The 16279-nt window shown below is 42.2% G+C and overlaps 2 long non-coding RNA genes across 2 annotated transcripts in view; both read right to left on the minus strand.

Annotated features, from left to right (window-relative positions):
- Window positions 1-798: 798 nt before the first annotated feature.
- On the minus strand, window positions 799-9709 carry LOC115646663. Its single transcript, XR_003999096.1, has 3 exons — window positions 9673-9709; window positions 9326-9515; window positions 799-896 (listed from the first exon to the last, which is right to left on the minus strand). It is a non-coding gene; the product is annotated as an uncharacterized LOC115646663 (long non-coding RNA).
- Window positions 9710-9808: 99 nt separating this feature from the next.
- Window positions 9809-16279, minus strand: part of LOC115646662 — a 66661-nt gene continuing 60190 nt past the window's right edge. Inside the window, exon 3 of the long non-coding RNA XR_003999095.1 lies at window positions 9809-9946. This is a non-coding gene — a long non-coding RNA (uncharacterized LOC115646662). The remainder of the gene's footprint in view (window positions 9947-16279) is intronic.

The raw sequence follows: 16279 nt of genomic DNA on the forward strand, positions 1-16279 counted from the left end.
AGCTGATCAATTCCAAATGAAATTACTTATGTGCACTATCTGGTGATGCATTACTAGAATGACCAGGCTAAAGATTTCCAAGTGTAACCCTTCTGCCCATCCGAGTTAGTAGCAACAAGGGCCAGGTTCAGTATCTAGGGGTTCCGTTTCAATAACGCAATGCAAAACCAGCTTGACCTGGGACAATTACATACCACCCCACCCCACCCCCGGTGCCTCTAAATGGCAACACTTTCCCTCTTGCAAGCATGGAGTCTGAGTGTAGCAAAATCCTTTTAATAAAGGAGGGAAACAACGCAGCATTATGTTGGGGAAACACCACAAACAGGATTCATGACACAAACCATGAGCAAAAGACCCACCCTCAAGTAAGTTTGGCAGTTCCTTTTTCCCTCAGGATCTTAAGTCCAGCAGCTCAAAAGATCACCCCAAAAAGTCTCTTGAGCCCAGCAACCCAAAAGTCTCTGTCCTTGGTCACTGCAGCCCCAGAGTTCAAAAGTTTATCTGCAGAGTTTCCCCCTCCCCCAGCCTGGGTGGAAATGAGGGGAGCGGCATGCAGGGTGTTAAGGGGCACCTTACATGGTCTGACGCTGACTGCCCTGCCTCTCCATGGGGTTCTGCTTCAGCCTTTACCATGAGTTACTCTAGCTGTCCCACAAACTGCTCTGCCGCACTTCACACGCCATCCCATGGGCTGCTCCAGCCATCCTGCAAACTGCTCTGTTCCACTCCACTCGCCATCCTGTGGGCTGCTCCAACTGCTCTGCCAGCCACTTAGCAATATATCTTCAGGCTTCCCCACTAGTTAACACAGCACTCAGTGATCTCAGTTCTATAGTGATTTCAGCTTGTAACAGGGGAGCCCCAGTGGCCCAAAATGAATTCAGCATGGCAGCCTATAATTAGAATCAAAATTAGCTTTGCTATTTAACTATGGAGAGAGAAAGAAGTGCAATTAGTGTTTCAGACCCTCAAGGGAGTACAGACACACCACCATGTACAAGCACCTATCCCTGGCCCCTCTCAATTCACTGGGTTTTGGAATCCATGTCCCTTGTCTAGTGACTGCTACTTAAGTGATGGTGAGTCCCTATGTCATAAAACAGTTCCACTGGCCTTGATCCACATAGTCACAGTAACAACACTTTATTCTCCTGCCCCAATAACAGAGAAACTAGGGATCCCACAGCAGCCAAAGTGACCATTTGAGCAGCTGTGGGCTCATGCTAGGCAGGGTGGGTGTGCCTATGCAAACAAGACCAGCCCCTAAAGTTCTTTTCCACAACTCACCACCAGATGTCAGGGTAGAGCTCATCCTGACTCTGCTTACACAAGGATAGTATTTAATGAAACAGAATATTCCTGGATAACTTTTATTGAAGAGACCCAGAAGTTATAAGATGGAGCTGTTGCTCTTCAGTGGATTTTACATCTGGGAATGTTCATGTCACAATCTCTGATGGTGAGCTGTATGTTATTAACTTGTTTAAAAATGGCCAGGTTCTCTGAAAAAATGCGCATTTTCTTTAATAAGATAGGAAATAAACTATAGTCTCACACATTCCATTTCACTTAATGTAGATACAATTAGACCTTCTGTTAGATCTTGTTAGTTGTAGAACATTATTGCTAATAGACCAGTAAAACTTGTTCCCTGCCTAACTCCTTACAGTGGCGTTTCAGGTTGTGAAACATTCTTTTGTCTTAGAGAGCATACCTCTTTTTAAATGGCCTCTGCCTGGTGCACCGGAACAGAGGGACCAGGGGGCCTATAGCTCCCCAACTTTTTACTGACAATAAGGGCAAGCGATGGGGGGGAAGGGGAGAGAAGAGTGATCAGGGGGTGGGGTCTTGATAGGAAGAGGCAGTGCGGGAGCAAAGCTTTGGGGGTAGGGGTAGTGCAAGAGTGAGCCTCAGGGGAAAGGAGTGGAGCCACAGTTCAGGTGCTGTGGGCCCTCCTTCCCCCTGCTTTTAGGAAGCGTCTGCCGCTCCTGCCTCTGACTCCTTTTCTTCCCTGTGCTTCCATTGTGGAGTTTCTAGGTACCATCACCCATTGCTCCCTGAGCAGAGAATTGTTCAAAGTCATTGGCCCTGCTGGTAGCAAATCAATTCTCCATTGGGGTAGAACCATTTGCTCTTGCTTCCCAGGCATAGTTTCTCCATTAGGTGTCAAGTTCCTGCTACAACAATGCTTAAAGTCACACTAAAAGTTAAATTGGAAATGGAGTTTGAAATATAACATGGCATTCACAAAACCAAAATAGAATTCATAAATTGACACAGACATAATCCTCAAACTGTCAGAGGGTCCTCAAAATGAATAGTCTTTGAAATGGATCCTGGAACAGATGCAGGAAAAAGAAAGTTTTTGCCAAATTAGGAATACAGATTATCTGTTCCTACAGGTTGGCAAACTGGACAATGAATGGTTCTTCCAGATGCCAATGTCTGCTCCATAGCCTTGAGGAAACAAGTCTAAGTTTCCTCTCCAAAGGCCTATATAAACACCACCGAAATCAATCAGAGTATTTATATGCTTTCGATCATGTATCTCATCAACTACAGTCTGGCACTGCCCCATGCAGATTGTCAGAGGAATGAACGTGGATTCTGTTTTTAGCTTTAAATTTGTAAGCATTGGTTCCATTAGTGTTCTTCAGCATAATTGGTTCAACAAGGCTCTGTATAGTTGTTTTCTCCTCTTAGCTATTTGCTTCTGAGCCAAGAAGGTCCTGGATAAAAACCGTCTTCTGACCCCATACTTTTGGATGATGAAAAAAGTGTTTACTATTTCTGCTTTATAGTATCTGTGCCTTTGTCAACAACTTTGTTGTGCTTATTTCACTTGTTAACTGTTCAAATTGCTTAAGTGTACCTCAGCTGCAATCCACTGAAATGGAACATTTAACTCCTGAGCATAATGCATATTCAAAACTCATTTATTTTTAGTCAGGCATGTTAACATAACATCAGAGTTCCACTTTGTGGCTTTTTGTATTCAGTGAGTGACAAACAGGCCTATTTCTCTCTGCACACTGTGCACTTCAGAAACTGCAATGGATTTAAAATGCTTAACATGTCCAGTGACTTAATGCACTTAACATGTCCAGTGACTTAACTGTTGCATACATAAACCATCATTACTGCATAGTTGCAGGATGTGTGCACAACAGCTCAAATTATGCATGTTACAATGGTCACAAACAGTGTGGCAGCTGTCTTTGGAATCTGCTGTATTTCTACAGCTTTCAGGAAAAAAAAACATTTATTTTGGAATGGTTGTCCCTGTGGATATGCTTTTGTAGGCATTGCAAGGCAAGTCTGCAATTCTTGAACTAAATTCAGTATCAATGCAGTGGACAGCAAGGTTGACTCAAGACTGGGCTGCATTGTTCTAAGTCCCAACATCAGAGACAAAGGAAATAGATCTTGCAGATTTCATCAGCATTAAAGCTTGTTGACCCACACTCTCATATGTACTGTCAGATAATAAAGTATGGGAAAGGATTTGATAACATGGTTCCACAATTAATGAAGCTTTCCTCCTCTACAATAGTATATGTCTGCATATCAAATATAAGCATCTAACTGAAGGTAATGACGGTGTTTCAGGACTCATACAAAATACATTTTTTCCAGTCACCTTTCGGCAGGACACTCCTCCATAATCCACTGAAATGATTTTAGTATTTAATATTTTCTTAAATCTCAGAAAACTGTGTTTCCTTCATATGAAAGAATAGCTGCTATAAAGACATTAATATTTTAACTACACTTGAGTTCGGCCCATCTCTAACTTAATATATTGTTAGATTAAAAATCTTTGTTAATAGTCTGGAGGAAAATTTTAAAACATCCAGGCAGATAGGATACATTAGGTTTTCTGTGCCACTTTCCTACCAAGGCATATCCTCTTAGCTCTCAGAAAAGAATTCACAGGGGGTGGTTTTGTAATTAAAGCACTGCTTGGGACACAGGAGATCTGGATTCAATTCCCAGTCTTGTTACAGACTTTCCATATGAGTCTGAATTGCTTTGTGCCTCAGTTCCCGATCTGTACATTTGGGAATAAAATTTCCTTTGTCTGTCTTGCCTATTTAGATTGTAAACTCTTCAGGGCTGAGACTGTCTTTTATATTGTGTTTCTTCAGTGCTCAGCACAACGGGGCTCCAATCTCAGCTGGGGCCTCAAGGCATTGCCACAATACAAAAATAAAATAATAAATAATAATAATAATAGTTGCTCAAATGAGCTAGTTTGCCACTCTCCACTGACAGGGCTGAGGACAACTGAATAGGGGATAACCTCTTCAAGTCCAAACCAGAACCTAGATGCAGAGGTGAAAGTAAGCCGGTACAGTCCGATACGGTGTACCGGCAAGAGCCAGTACGCCGTGCTGGACCGCATCGACTTCCACGGCGGGGATTGAAAGGGCTCTGGGCTGCCTGCAGCTGTGGGCAGCCCAGAGCCCTTTAAATCCCAGCCACGGCTCTGGTGGCTGGGCTGGGGCCAGGATTTAAAGGGCTCAGAGCTCCCCGTGGTTGCAGTCAGCCCAGAGCCCTTTAAATCTTGGCTGCAGCTCCGGCGGCTGGGCTGGGGCGGGGATTTAAAAGGCTCAGAGCTCCCCGCCACTGCAGGCAGCCCAGAGCCCTTTAAATCCAGGCCTCAGCTGGGATTTAAAGGGCTCAGAGCTCCCTGACGCTGCGGGCAGCCCAGAGCCCTTTGAATCCCGGCTGTGGCTCCGGCGGCCGGGCTGGACCCGGAATTTAAAAGGCTCAGAGCTCCCTGCAGCTGCGGGCAGCCCAGAGCCCTTTGAATCCTGGCCATGGCTCCGGCGGCTGGTCTGAGGCCGGGATATAAAGGGCTCAGAGCTGCCTGCGGCTGCGGGCAGCCCTGGGCCCTTTAAATCCCGGCCACAGCTGAGATTTAAAGGTCTCTGAGCTCCCTGCTGCTGCTGGCAGCCCAGAGCCCTTTAAATCCCGGCCGCAGCTCTGGCGGCTGGGCTGGGGCCAGGATTTAAAGGGGTCTGGGCTTCCAGTGGCAGGAGCTCTGGGCCCTTTAAATCCCTGCCCCAGCCCCGCAAAGCTCGGGGTTCCCCCTGGCGGCCAGAGCCCCAGGCCCTTTAATTTGCCGCTGAGCCATGGGGGGCTCCCAGCCACCTCTGCAGCTGAGAGGTCCTGGTTGATTTAAAGGCTCTGGGTCTCCCAGCCACAGCTGGTTCCCCGGGGCCTTTAAATCTTGAGAGGTCACGCCTTTTCTGGATGAGGCCACGCCCCCCTCAGGACTCCGGCAGTACCGGTAAGTCCTGTAAGTTACTTTCACTGCTGCCTAGATGGGGAGTAGTGCTTCTGCCGTGTCACCAAGTGTGGCACAGAACAGTGCTGCTGTTACAAAAGGTTTGTAACTAAAGGATGAAACACCTTGGCATCAGATCAAACAAGGCGAAAAAGAAAAACAGGATTTCTATTGGCAAGCCAATTTCTTACCGAATCAACAGACATAGAGCTAATTTCCATGGTCTTTTGCCGGTTTTCTTATTGGGGAACTATTTTAAATGGAAGATTAAGTGACCTAGCTCAGGAGTGCCTGGTTGGTCCATAAAATTTAATGAGTTTGCACCAGCTGCCAATATGAACGTTTAAAGTGTGTGGATACCAAGTACTTACAGCTTGGCCTCTTAGTTTGTGTCTTGTGGACGTATTCTTGATCACAAAGGACATTTTTGTCTACCAAGATGCTGGAATTTATTAACAACATTCAAGAATTTGAAGGCTGTGATCTCAGGAATTTAGCCTCTCTGACACAATAGTGATAAACTACCAATATATCATACGCAGCTCATTAGACCTGATGACCAGCAGTTAAAACAGAATAGCCTGCTTGAATCCTTCAGAATAATAAGTAGTGTCATCTCTGTGAATACCTTTTGAACTACAGATAAAACTTTCGCAAATATGCTACATTTCCTTTCCTATAGTATCTACTTAACCAATTTTTTTGTTTTGCTTTAGTGGAAGTTTTATATTTTACATGCGCCTCATAAAACTAATATTTATAGTGATTGATATTCAAATAATCCTCCTTTCCTCTCTGTTTGTCTTATTTTGATGAAATAAGTTGCTTGGCTTTACTACTGTACAGTTTAATATATGGGACACATGATTAATGACAAGTCTGCATGGAAAGAAGGGGATGAGGGTGTCTCAGTCATGGAAAATGTTAAATAGTGTGTGAGAGTAATCCGGCAGATCAACTCAGCTGCTTTTGGGACATCCCCACCCCAAATAAGTAGTTACACTTGGTAATCTCTGCACTGCGGCACTTAATTTAAGTACATGTCACAACTGATCACAGTGATCAGAAGAACAGGCACTGTGTTAAACACATTAATGTCATTCCACTTAATTTCATGCTCTGATCTGAAAGCGCTGATAGCAAAATATCAGACCGGATGGACTGAAGTTGCTTTTTCAAAATCATATTCACTTTCTTTGCTGCAGGCATCGGAAAGGATATTGTTGATTTGGGATTAGACCACTCATTTCACCAACTTAAAATGTTGTGTATTATAAGAATAAACAGCCTCTTGATTCCCCTAAATTATTTATTTTAACGTTCAAAGCATTAACAATCATTTCCCCACCCAAAAGTAACAACAATGACAATCACTACACTTACAGGTCTAAATTTCCTAAATACATGGGCATCCTTCCCATTAATGTTAACAGAAGTACATAGGGAGGAGGAAAGACAACACAGAGCATTCTTTTGGGTGAAGTCTACCACAGCAGTGGCAGGGCTCCGGTGGCACTTTAAAGGGCCCATGGCTCCCCGCAGTGGCAGAAACACTGGGCCTTTTAAATCCCCACCCGAGCTCTGCCACCCCAGGGTAGTGGTGGCAGAGCTCCACAGCAGCCGGAGCCCCGAGCCCTTTAATTCACCTCTGAGCCCCAGGGCTCCCAGCCGCCTCTGCAGCTGGTAGTTCTGGGGTGATTTAAAGGCCCTGGGTGCTCCCAGCCACAGCCAGAGCCCCAGGGCCTTTAAATCTTGAAAGACCACGCCTCTTCTGGCTGAGGCCACGCCCCTGCTCAGGACTCTGGAGTACCTATAAGTCCTTTAAGTTACTTTCAGCCATAACGGCACCACCTCAGTGGGCCCAACGTTTAGCAGGCAAACTCTTCTGTATTGTACCTCTTCGTGTTTAAGATGGTTCATTAGGATCTTTAGTGCATGGCTTCATGTTTAGGCTCTATGCCATGTGATAGGAAGTAGTCATTACATTTTGCATGAAAGCAGGCAGCTTTGCTTTGTGTTCCAACTACAAGTATTGTCTTTATTTCCACACTAGAATTTATATGTGTTTCTATTTCATGATTACTTGGGTTAGTGAAGATGTGATGAGACCTGGATTTTTTAGTGACATCATTGTGTTCTAGTGGTTAATGTTCCCAGTGCATCACATCCTCAGAGTTAAACTAGCCACTGATATTGAATAGCCATTCCAGTACTGATTTATGTATATTCTTATGCCACTCTGATTGTCTTGGTGTCTGGGCAATGCCATATCTGAATTGTCACAAAACCCCCATATTGTCAAAGCAGCATGCAGTGTTATAGCCATATAGTTCCCAACGAAGTCAGTGGAGACTTGTGTGGTTGAAATCCCCACTCATAATAAAAACATTTCCTTATATATTAGTCATATGACTTAGAAAGTCATTATGCTGTTTATCATGGGTATGATTTTCAAAAACGCCTACATGATTTAGAAGCACAACTGGCATTCAATGGAACTTGTGTTCCTAAGTCACACAGGCACGTTTGGAATTCCCACTCTAGGGTTTAGGAAAGAAAATATATTGCATGGGAATGTCAGTACAGAAAGCACATAGGACCCAGTTTATAATTGCCCTAGACTACCTTTGTGCCTGCTAAGCACACAGTGTAAGTAATTTCACGAGGAGAAGATTCCTGATTCCAGAGGCTCCTTTAGTTTAGCAGACAAAGGCATAATGGTTCTTACCAGTGGCTAGAAGTTGAAGCTAGACAAATTCAGACTGGAAATAAGTCATACACATTTTTTTACAATGAAGGTAATTAACCACTTGGACAACTAACCTAGGTTATAGTTACAGCTGTGCCCCCACCGCCAGACTAGCGGCCAGCTGTTGGCCCCCAGGATCCCCCTAGAGCAGTCAGCCCAGGCCCCAGGAGCAGCTAAGATTTAGTCAGGGGTATTTATAGTAAAAGTCATAGATAGGTCATGGGCCATGAATCTTTGTTTATTGTCCATGACCTGTCCATGACTTTTATTGAAAATACCCATGACTAAATCTTAGCCTTACTTATAGTGGATTCTCCATCACTTGAGTCTAGATATCTTTCTGAAAGATATGCTAAGCTCATTCAGAAGTTATGGGCTTGATGCCAAAATTACCTGGTGAAAATCTGTGACCTGTGTTACAGAAGAAGAGGAGGTCAGATATAATGGTCACTTCTGGATTTAAAAATCTATGAATCTACATTATGGGTCAATAAAAGGGCTTTCTAATTTCATTAAAGGTGTTGTAATGAACTTGAGCAAACACAAGAGGGCTCAATTTGAATGTATATTTGGAAGAATCCAGGGTAGTACTAAACAAAAACAATATGCTCTGTTAGCATTACATAAGCCTAACTTAAATTGTACTGCAACTGAGAGTTGTGAGATCTTCTTAGCTGCCTGTTTGCTATTAAACTTTCCATACAAAATCACTGCTCTGGCTATTATTGTTTTGTGTTTAAAAAAAGTCAGGGTTAGAAGTTAGAAGCTTTGGAATAAAACATGCAAGATCTGGCTCAACCAGGCCAGTAAAAAAAGCGCACAAAAATGTAAAGTTCCTGTTTTTACCATTCATGTTTGATTCTGCCATCCTTTATTAAATAGTTTTTCCCAGATTTTAGCTGCCACAATTATGGCAGCTGGCTTATGCTCTCTCCTTCTCTATGCATCCAAATTTTTCCCTGTTTTACTAAAGTAGGGAAGAACCCAGGGGAAAGGGATATTTCAAAATGGTTTGGGTTGTACCTTTTCAGGCACAAGTAGGGTTTAATGGATGTGCATTATCCCAGGCTTGCAATCTCAGACTGTAAACTTTACAGAACAGGGGACCATGCCTTCCCTTATTTTTGCATAGTTCCAAGTAAAACAGGGCCTGATCTGATTGGCGCCTTTGGAACTACTACACTGTACATAATAAATAGTAATTGCCATACAAATGTTCCAGCCCAGGCAAAACCTTTACCGTGATGATGATAATGAAAAACAAATCATGTTTTACTCACCCATCAAAGAAATAACCTAACTGGGGGAGCAGAATTTTACAAGTCTTCTTGAGCTTTAGCATATGCGTCTGTGCTTTATTTTCCAGATGCAGAAGATCTGGGAAGTCTTCCATAGCTGTCCACCCTCTTATGACTTTCTGCTGAGTGGAGATCTCATCCTACATTTTCAGCCACAAGAAATGAACGGTGTCTTCATGCAGAAGAGAGAGACAAGGTGAATAAGGAAGACAATCTTTTTGCAACTAGGGGCTGGTCTACACTACGGGGGAAAATCAATCTCAAATACGCAACTTCAGCTACGTGACTAACGTAGCTGAAGTCGAAGTATCTAAGATCGAATTACTCACCATCCTCACGGCACGGGATCGATGTACGCAGCTCCCCATGTCGACTCCGCAACTCCGTTGGGGTTGGTGGAGTTCCGGAATCAATATAAGCGTGTTCGGGGATCGATATATCGTTTCTAGATGAGACGCGATATATCGATCCCGAGCAATCGATTGCTACCCGCCAATACGGCGGGTAGTGAAGACGTAGCCTATGTCTAGAACGCACTGACTTGGAAACAGCTGGGTGCTTCCATGTAATGAAGGTATAGTGTTCAAAAAAAAACAAAACAACCTGCAGTCAGAAGCAAAGAGTTATTTTTAGCATGAATAATTATAGACAGGTTCTTGAACATATATTGGAAAAGAAAATTATCCCAATACAATACAAACATTAAAACCAAACTAAAATCTTCCCTTGATCATTTCCAACAGACAACTCCATCTGTTAAGTATCACCAAGGTTCTAGTATAATTTTGTTTGGCCTTAAATTTAAGACCACCTCTAGCAGGCAACTGTATTATACTGGTGGCTTTAGACAGATGTCACTATAAATGGTTTTCTTCAGAAATATTCTTTTGTCAAGAAATATAAAGCTACCTTTAAATAGCAAGTAATGTTTTCATTTACAGGCCCTTTAGGAGGGAAATCTTATAACAAGGGGATCTCCGGATTGCAGTTTATTATTATTAGTGCAGATTATTATTTCACAGTCTATTATTTCCTTTTGAAAAAATCAGCTGGGTAGAAATTATTAATGATAATTAATGATCTTAGCTCTTTTCTTTTTTTCTTCTTGAACAACTTCTGTTAGTGAAAAAGCAAGGTCAATGTATTACCGAAGGAAGAGCTAATATTTTCATTCAGGTCAATACTGCAAGGTAAAGAGCAAGAAAAGATTAATTTGTTATGCTTTTTACATGCTGTGCTTGGCAAGTGGGTTATCTTTTATTTATAGTAATTGGTGCTGTTGAAAAAATCCCAGCTGCATGCACAAAGGCAGAGAAAGGCAGGCTGCAGGCATTGGTCGAGATGGGCCTACGCCCCAGACTTTGAATCTGAGCTAAGATCAGAATTTCTGCCACGTTTGATGCTGTTTGGATGTGGGCTTTTGGTTCAACTGATTACAGAGGCACGAACAGCAAAGTTTTGATCCAGATTTGGATGTAAACTTTCCCAAATTTCAAAAATGTTTGGATAAAGGATTTTGGTTCATTTAATTCTGACCTTTAGTGGGAGCTCTAAATTCATATCAGTACTGGGGAAAATGTTGACTTGAGACCAGATTTTGCTCCCCGATGTTTATGTATAATTGCCATTGCCCACATTGGGTATTGCAAGGGACCCTCCCTAGGATCCCAATATTTTTTTCGGATGTGTGTCCCAGAAATATAAAAAGAATTACGTCTATGTGTAGTACAACTATAGATTTTCTATAAATCCATGTTACAAATGTAGGGTGTATATAAAACAGCCAGATGTACAATCACTGAATCTATTTTGAGGAACCACAAAGAACTTAACATTTTGTTCCATACAGCATGTCAGCCTCAGCACATCAAAAAGAGACAAATGATGCTAGAACTGAAAACAGCATGGGGAGGATTTCTTTCTGACATTTTACTACTTAATACTTGCTGTGCACCTGCAAAGGGGAAAGATTAAGGGAAGTACAATCTCTGTGACATAACAGAGGTGGGAAATCTGTGTGGCTTAAGGAGCTGGTGAGTGTGGTAGATATGTGTTTGAAAGATTTTTAGCCCACATCTTGGGTCTGAAATTCCTTATCAGTGCTGAGTTTTGCTTAGTTAGGCTAACAGGTAGGGATGGAGTTTGAGGCAGATAGATTGAGTAACTGTTTATCCAGCTATTGGGATGAATGTTGCAGCTGAGCAATGGAAGAAGTGGTAAATAAGGTCCAGCAGCATGAGAAGCTCCAGATGGAAGTAACATTCTTGAGCAGAAGGTAGTACAGTGATGGCCTTGGACAGAATCCTGTGGTAGAAAGAATATCTTAGGGGAGGAGGACAGAATATATGGTTGCATATGGCATTGCACATGAGGCCTTTCTTCCCCATGCTTGGATAGTTCCAGATGCCTCCTGCACAATGGCTGAGAGCTCTCATTTGGTGCAATGCACACACTGACACAGGCAACTTGGAAACCAAATTTCGGTCTGAAAATTTTGTACCTACTATAGTCACCAATGGTCCCTTGTAATACGGAACTGAAAGAAGTTAGCAAAACAATTATTTCTCTATTTTTCCAATTTGTTTACTTTATGAAACTGACAGCACAATCAACTGTTTCCCTGTATAGTCAGTTAGTTTCGCTTTGCTAAAAATATTCCTATAAACTTCAATAGGCCCTCACTGCTTTTTAAAGAGATTAAGAAAAAAACCTAGCAACGCTGAACAAACTATTTAAAGAGAGCTGTATTAGAAAATAGACCTTTTAAAAAATGTGTCCCTTTAAAGCACAATCTCAACCATATTTTCTTAAATTACAAAAAAAAATCCCTTTTAGTTTGAAACCTTGTTTGCTAAGTTCAGGCTAAAGATTTTTAGAATCAGAAGAGTGAAGCCTTCAGAATTGGTTATGTATGAAAGATGATACACCTTAGCTACAGAGTGGCACTGCTACAGTACCTAGTCATTTAACATTGTATTAGCATAGTAGGTATTAGATGATGTTCTATGTGCCATAGTCTTGCTCAGCACTGTAAACAGGCATCATCCTTCCCTGATATGTTTACAAGCTGCAAAATGAGTTCCTTCATATGCAACTGTATTTTATCTGGCTGTGAACAGTTTGAAAAAAAGTCCTGTATACATTCTGTTCTCTGGATGTGAAATTGACCCTTATGCCAACACATGGCCCATGGGCCACTTAAATCCCACTTAAGACTTCAAGGGCTATACACCACTTAAGTCCCATTTAAATCCTCAAGGGCTTAAGTGGATTTAAGTGACATGTAAACCTTGTGCTGGCCTTCTGCACGGGGTTGAATTTCAAACTCTCTGAATAGCATTGAATTGCATGGAGGCTTCATGCAGGAGTTGTGACTTGGTCAGGCTTCCTACATATGCATCTGCACATACACATAGGCATAACATACAAACCATACCCTTCAGCATTTTGGAGAGGCCCAATCACAGCTGGCTCCCAAGTGGTTTTCAGCAAAGCCAAACTGGGCAGTTTGGGGCACTTCTGTCATGCACAGTTGCAACAGCACAGATCTGTGTGTATTGGTTTTCTGGAGCACGCAAAGTATGCCAGAATATGGCCCTATATGTTGTATATGATGGAGAAAGTTCTGTACTGGCTTCTGCTCTGTGCAAACCTATTGAAGTCAATATCGTTGTGTAAGGTATAAATGAATGTGGTATTTGGCCCTAGGTTTTTACCACATTTTTGTACAATACAATTTTAATTTTAAAACAAAGGATAATAAAATAAAAATTCTCTTGAATAGGGCTTAGCATTATTAAAAAAACTGCTCCAAAATACAAGGAAAACAAAATTGATCCTACATGCAGGAAAATCCCAGGGTAATCTTTAATCTCAGATGTTTAAAGTCACTGAATCAGTATTTGTAAAGCACCTAGGATTATTTGGTTGATATGTGCTATGTAAATATTAGTACAGTGGAATCCTGATTACCCAACTACTCATCTATCTCAGTCTCTTTTTCTTTGGAATGCTCCTTGTGTCTTCCCATTCTGCTGAATGTCTGTCTATTAATTCTTGGTTATCCAAACACAGTTGTCTTGGCCTAAGTGATTTAACTAATCAGGTTACTAATCTATTATTAATTGATATTTTGAATAACAAGGTTGCCATATTATCACATAACTGATCTCTATTATGCTCACTGGTCCTCTGCCAGGAATTCGCTTAGTAGCTGACATTTTACATAGCAACAGCAATACTTCTGGCACGCTGTGTTACGTGGGAAGTCTCCAAGCACTGGAAATTGTGTGCATATCTCCTAGCTGGATAGCATACTGTTCCTGCTGAGGAACAATGTGAAGGCTACTTCACTCATCTTCTGCCTTGTGGGTGTAGAGAGGAAAGTAGGTGGGTCTAAGGTGAAGGGGGCATGATGAACACTATGGTCTTCTGGAGAGGAGGATGCTGTGTTGCTGCTGCAAATGTTGGCCTGAGTAACTGACTTTTGTTCCTCCTTGGAGTAAATAACTTGTCAGCTGACCAACCTTCTTTACTTTCAGGCACTTTCTACAGTCTCAGCTTCCCAAGTTTTGCACCTCCCATTACCTTTTCGATGCTACTCTTCATACATAACCCTTCCTGCTCAACCTCTCTTCTACCTCATCAGCTGCAAACCATCCACTCCGCTGCAGATTGACGCTCCTTTAGCAGCATCAGTAACAAAGCCTGCTCTCCCCAGCCAGCCTTACAATACCCCTATTTCTACTCAAATGTCCAATCCCCTATCCCATCTTCAGTTCCCACACAACTACTTTCGCTTCCTTCATGTCAGCATTAGATTCCTAGGCCCAGATCCTCCAAGGTATTTCAGCGCCTAACTCCAATTTCAATGGGTCCTTAACTCCCAGTCTGATTTGTCCACCTTTAGCATCTACCTCTGTCCTCCTCCTCAACCACAAGATATGGATGGACATAGAGCTCTCCTCCTGCTCTATTCACATATTCTGAGTAGGAAGGGGAGCACAAGAAGTTTCCACGTCTCCTGGGCCACACTCAGTTCTGTTCTTTTGGCCTTGACCAGTTCCAGTCTTTCAGCCGACAAAGGGTTTACCATTCTAAATTTGATAGACTAATGCAGAATAAAATGGAAAATGTAGAACATTTTTCACAGAATGACACTAATAGAATCTTGAAGTCTTACAAAAAATGCCATGGAAAGCTTCAGGAAAAGAAAAATTGCCCTGTGGCCATTAAAAGTTTTAATGGCACAAAATGAAAAGTATGTCCACCTGGTAAGTGTAATGGAAAAAAGAGATAATATCAAAGCATGACAGTGTACTTTATATGTGCTTCTCTGACCAGAAACATGTGTCTGGAAGGACAAGGACAAAATTGATTGTTATAAATAATGACTTTGAATTGAGTGCAAGGAAATGAATCCAGCCTTTATTTCATCTCTGACTCCTTAATAAAGTGTTAAGGAGAAGTCAATTAAATTGACCAGTGCAAAAAGGTAAATCTTGAAGAGTCATTAAGGTAATTAAAAATTCCATTAAGAACCAGGTTATGCTATGCTTACTCATACTGAGTAGTGCCTCTGTGAACATTTTCTTTGATTTCCATTGAACTGTTTGTAGAGTAATCATTATGAAAAGACGTGACAGAATTGGGCCCTAGTTGTTTGTCACAAATTCTGTCCCTCTTTTAAGATATGTCTACAGTAAAGCTGGAATGTGTAAATTCTAGCTCAAAGAGACATACCAGTGCTAGCTCTGACTGAGCTAACATGCTAAAAATAGAGTGCAGCCATTGTGGCGCAAGCAGTGGGAGGGGCTAGCCACGCTGAGGACATACCCATCCAAGACACAACCCTGGTTGGACTATTTAGTTCTACGGTACTTTTATGCCTAGTCAAGTCCATCCACATTTAAGAGAATCCTTGTGTGCTTATACACATATATATTCACATACATAATGCAAGATTTGGTTGTTATGGGAAAGAGACTCTCTCTTTTATTCACCATAGAATTCACTCAGTATCTTATCTCAGATCAGCAAGATTGAGCAAAGGATTTAATCCCGTGCTGCTCTGTGACAAGAGTCTTTTAATCTCCCAGTGATTCCAGGTCAGACTGATAATGACCAAAAACCATTGCCACCTGATAGTTATTCAGTGGCCCATCCTGGTGGCTTCAGTACTGTTCACATTGCACAAGTTTTCCTGTCACAAAAATGATCATGTCCAGAGCTGGCATCATTGCTGACAGTCACAGTACAGAGGCCAAGGAATGAATGGGCATGGAGACGAGCTATCCTCTTGTCTCTGGCAATGATGTCTTCTGGTCTGTGTTAATGAGTGGGATGGGATGGAAGAAGCATGCATTGCTTGTCTTGTACCTTCTCTCTCCAGTATCTAGAGTCTTATCTGTTTATGAATTAACGTGACTTCATCACTGTGGTGTCTAAGACCCTCACAGTCATTAATTAATTTGTCCTCAAAATACTCCTGTTAGATAGGGAAGTGTTGTTATCCAAACTTTACTGATGGGAAACAGAGAGATTCCTGTGGCTTGCCCCAAATCAGACTGGAAGTCAGTGGCAAAGTTAGAGATTGAATCAAATTTCCCAAAACTCAGTCTAGTGTCTTAACGACCAACCATCATCCCTCAAATCTGCAACCTGTCACAAGCACTATATGCACAGGGAAAAGATGTGTAATGTGCTACCAAATTTAAACTTTAGTATTGTATTAGAAACTCAGGGCCAGATTCTTAGCTGTACCAAGTTTACACTTAGAACAACAAAGGAGAGCAGGAGCCTTTCTGCTCCTCTATCAGTGGGGAGGGGAGGGGGTGCAGAGCAGCCCTTAGGCTGGCTACAGGAGCCCCACAGGTACTGCTACACTGGTAAGGGATCACTTTCTGCCCCGACATACACCTTATATAGAGGTAGGGA

Source organism: Gopherus evgoodei, chromosome 2 (assembly GCF_007399415.2).
Source record: "Gopherus evgoodei ecotype Sinaloan lineage chromosome 2, rGopEvg1_v1.p, whole genome shotgun sequence".
Classification (NCBI taxonomy): Eukaryota; Metazoa; Chordata; order Testudines; family Testudinidae; genus Gopherus; species Gopherus evgoodei.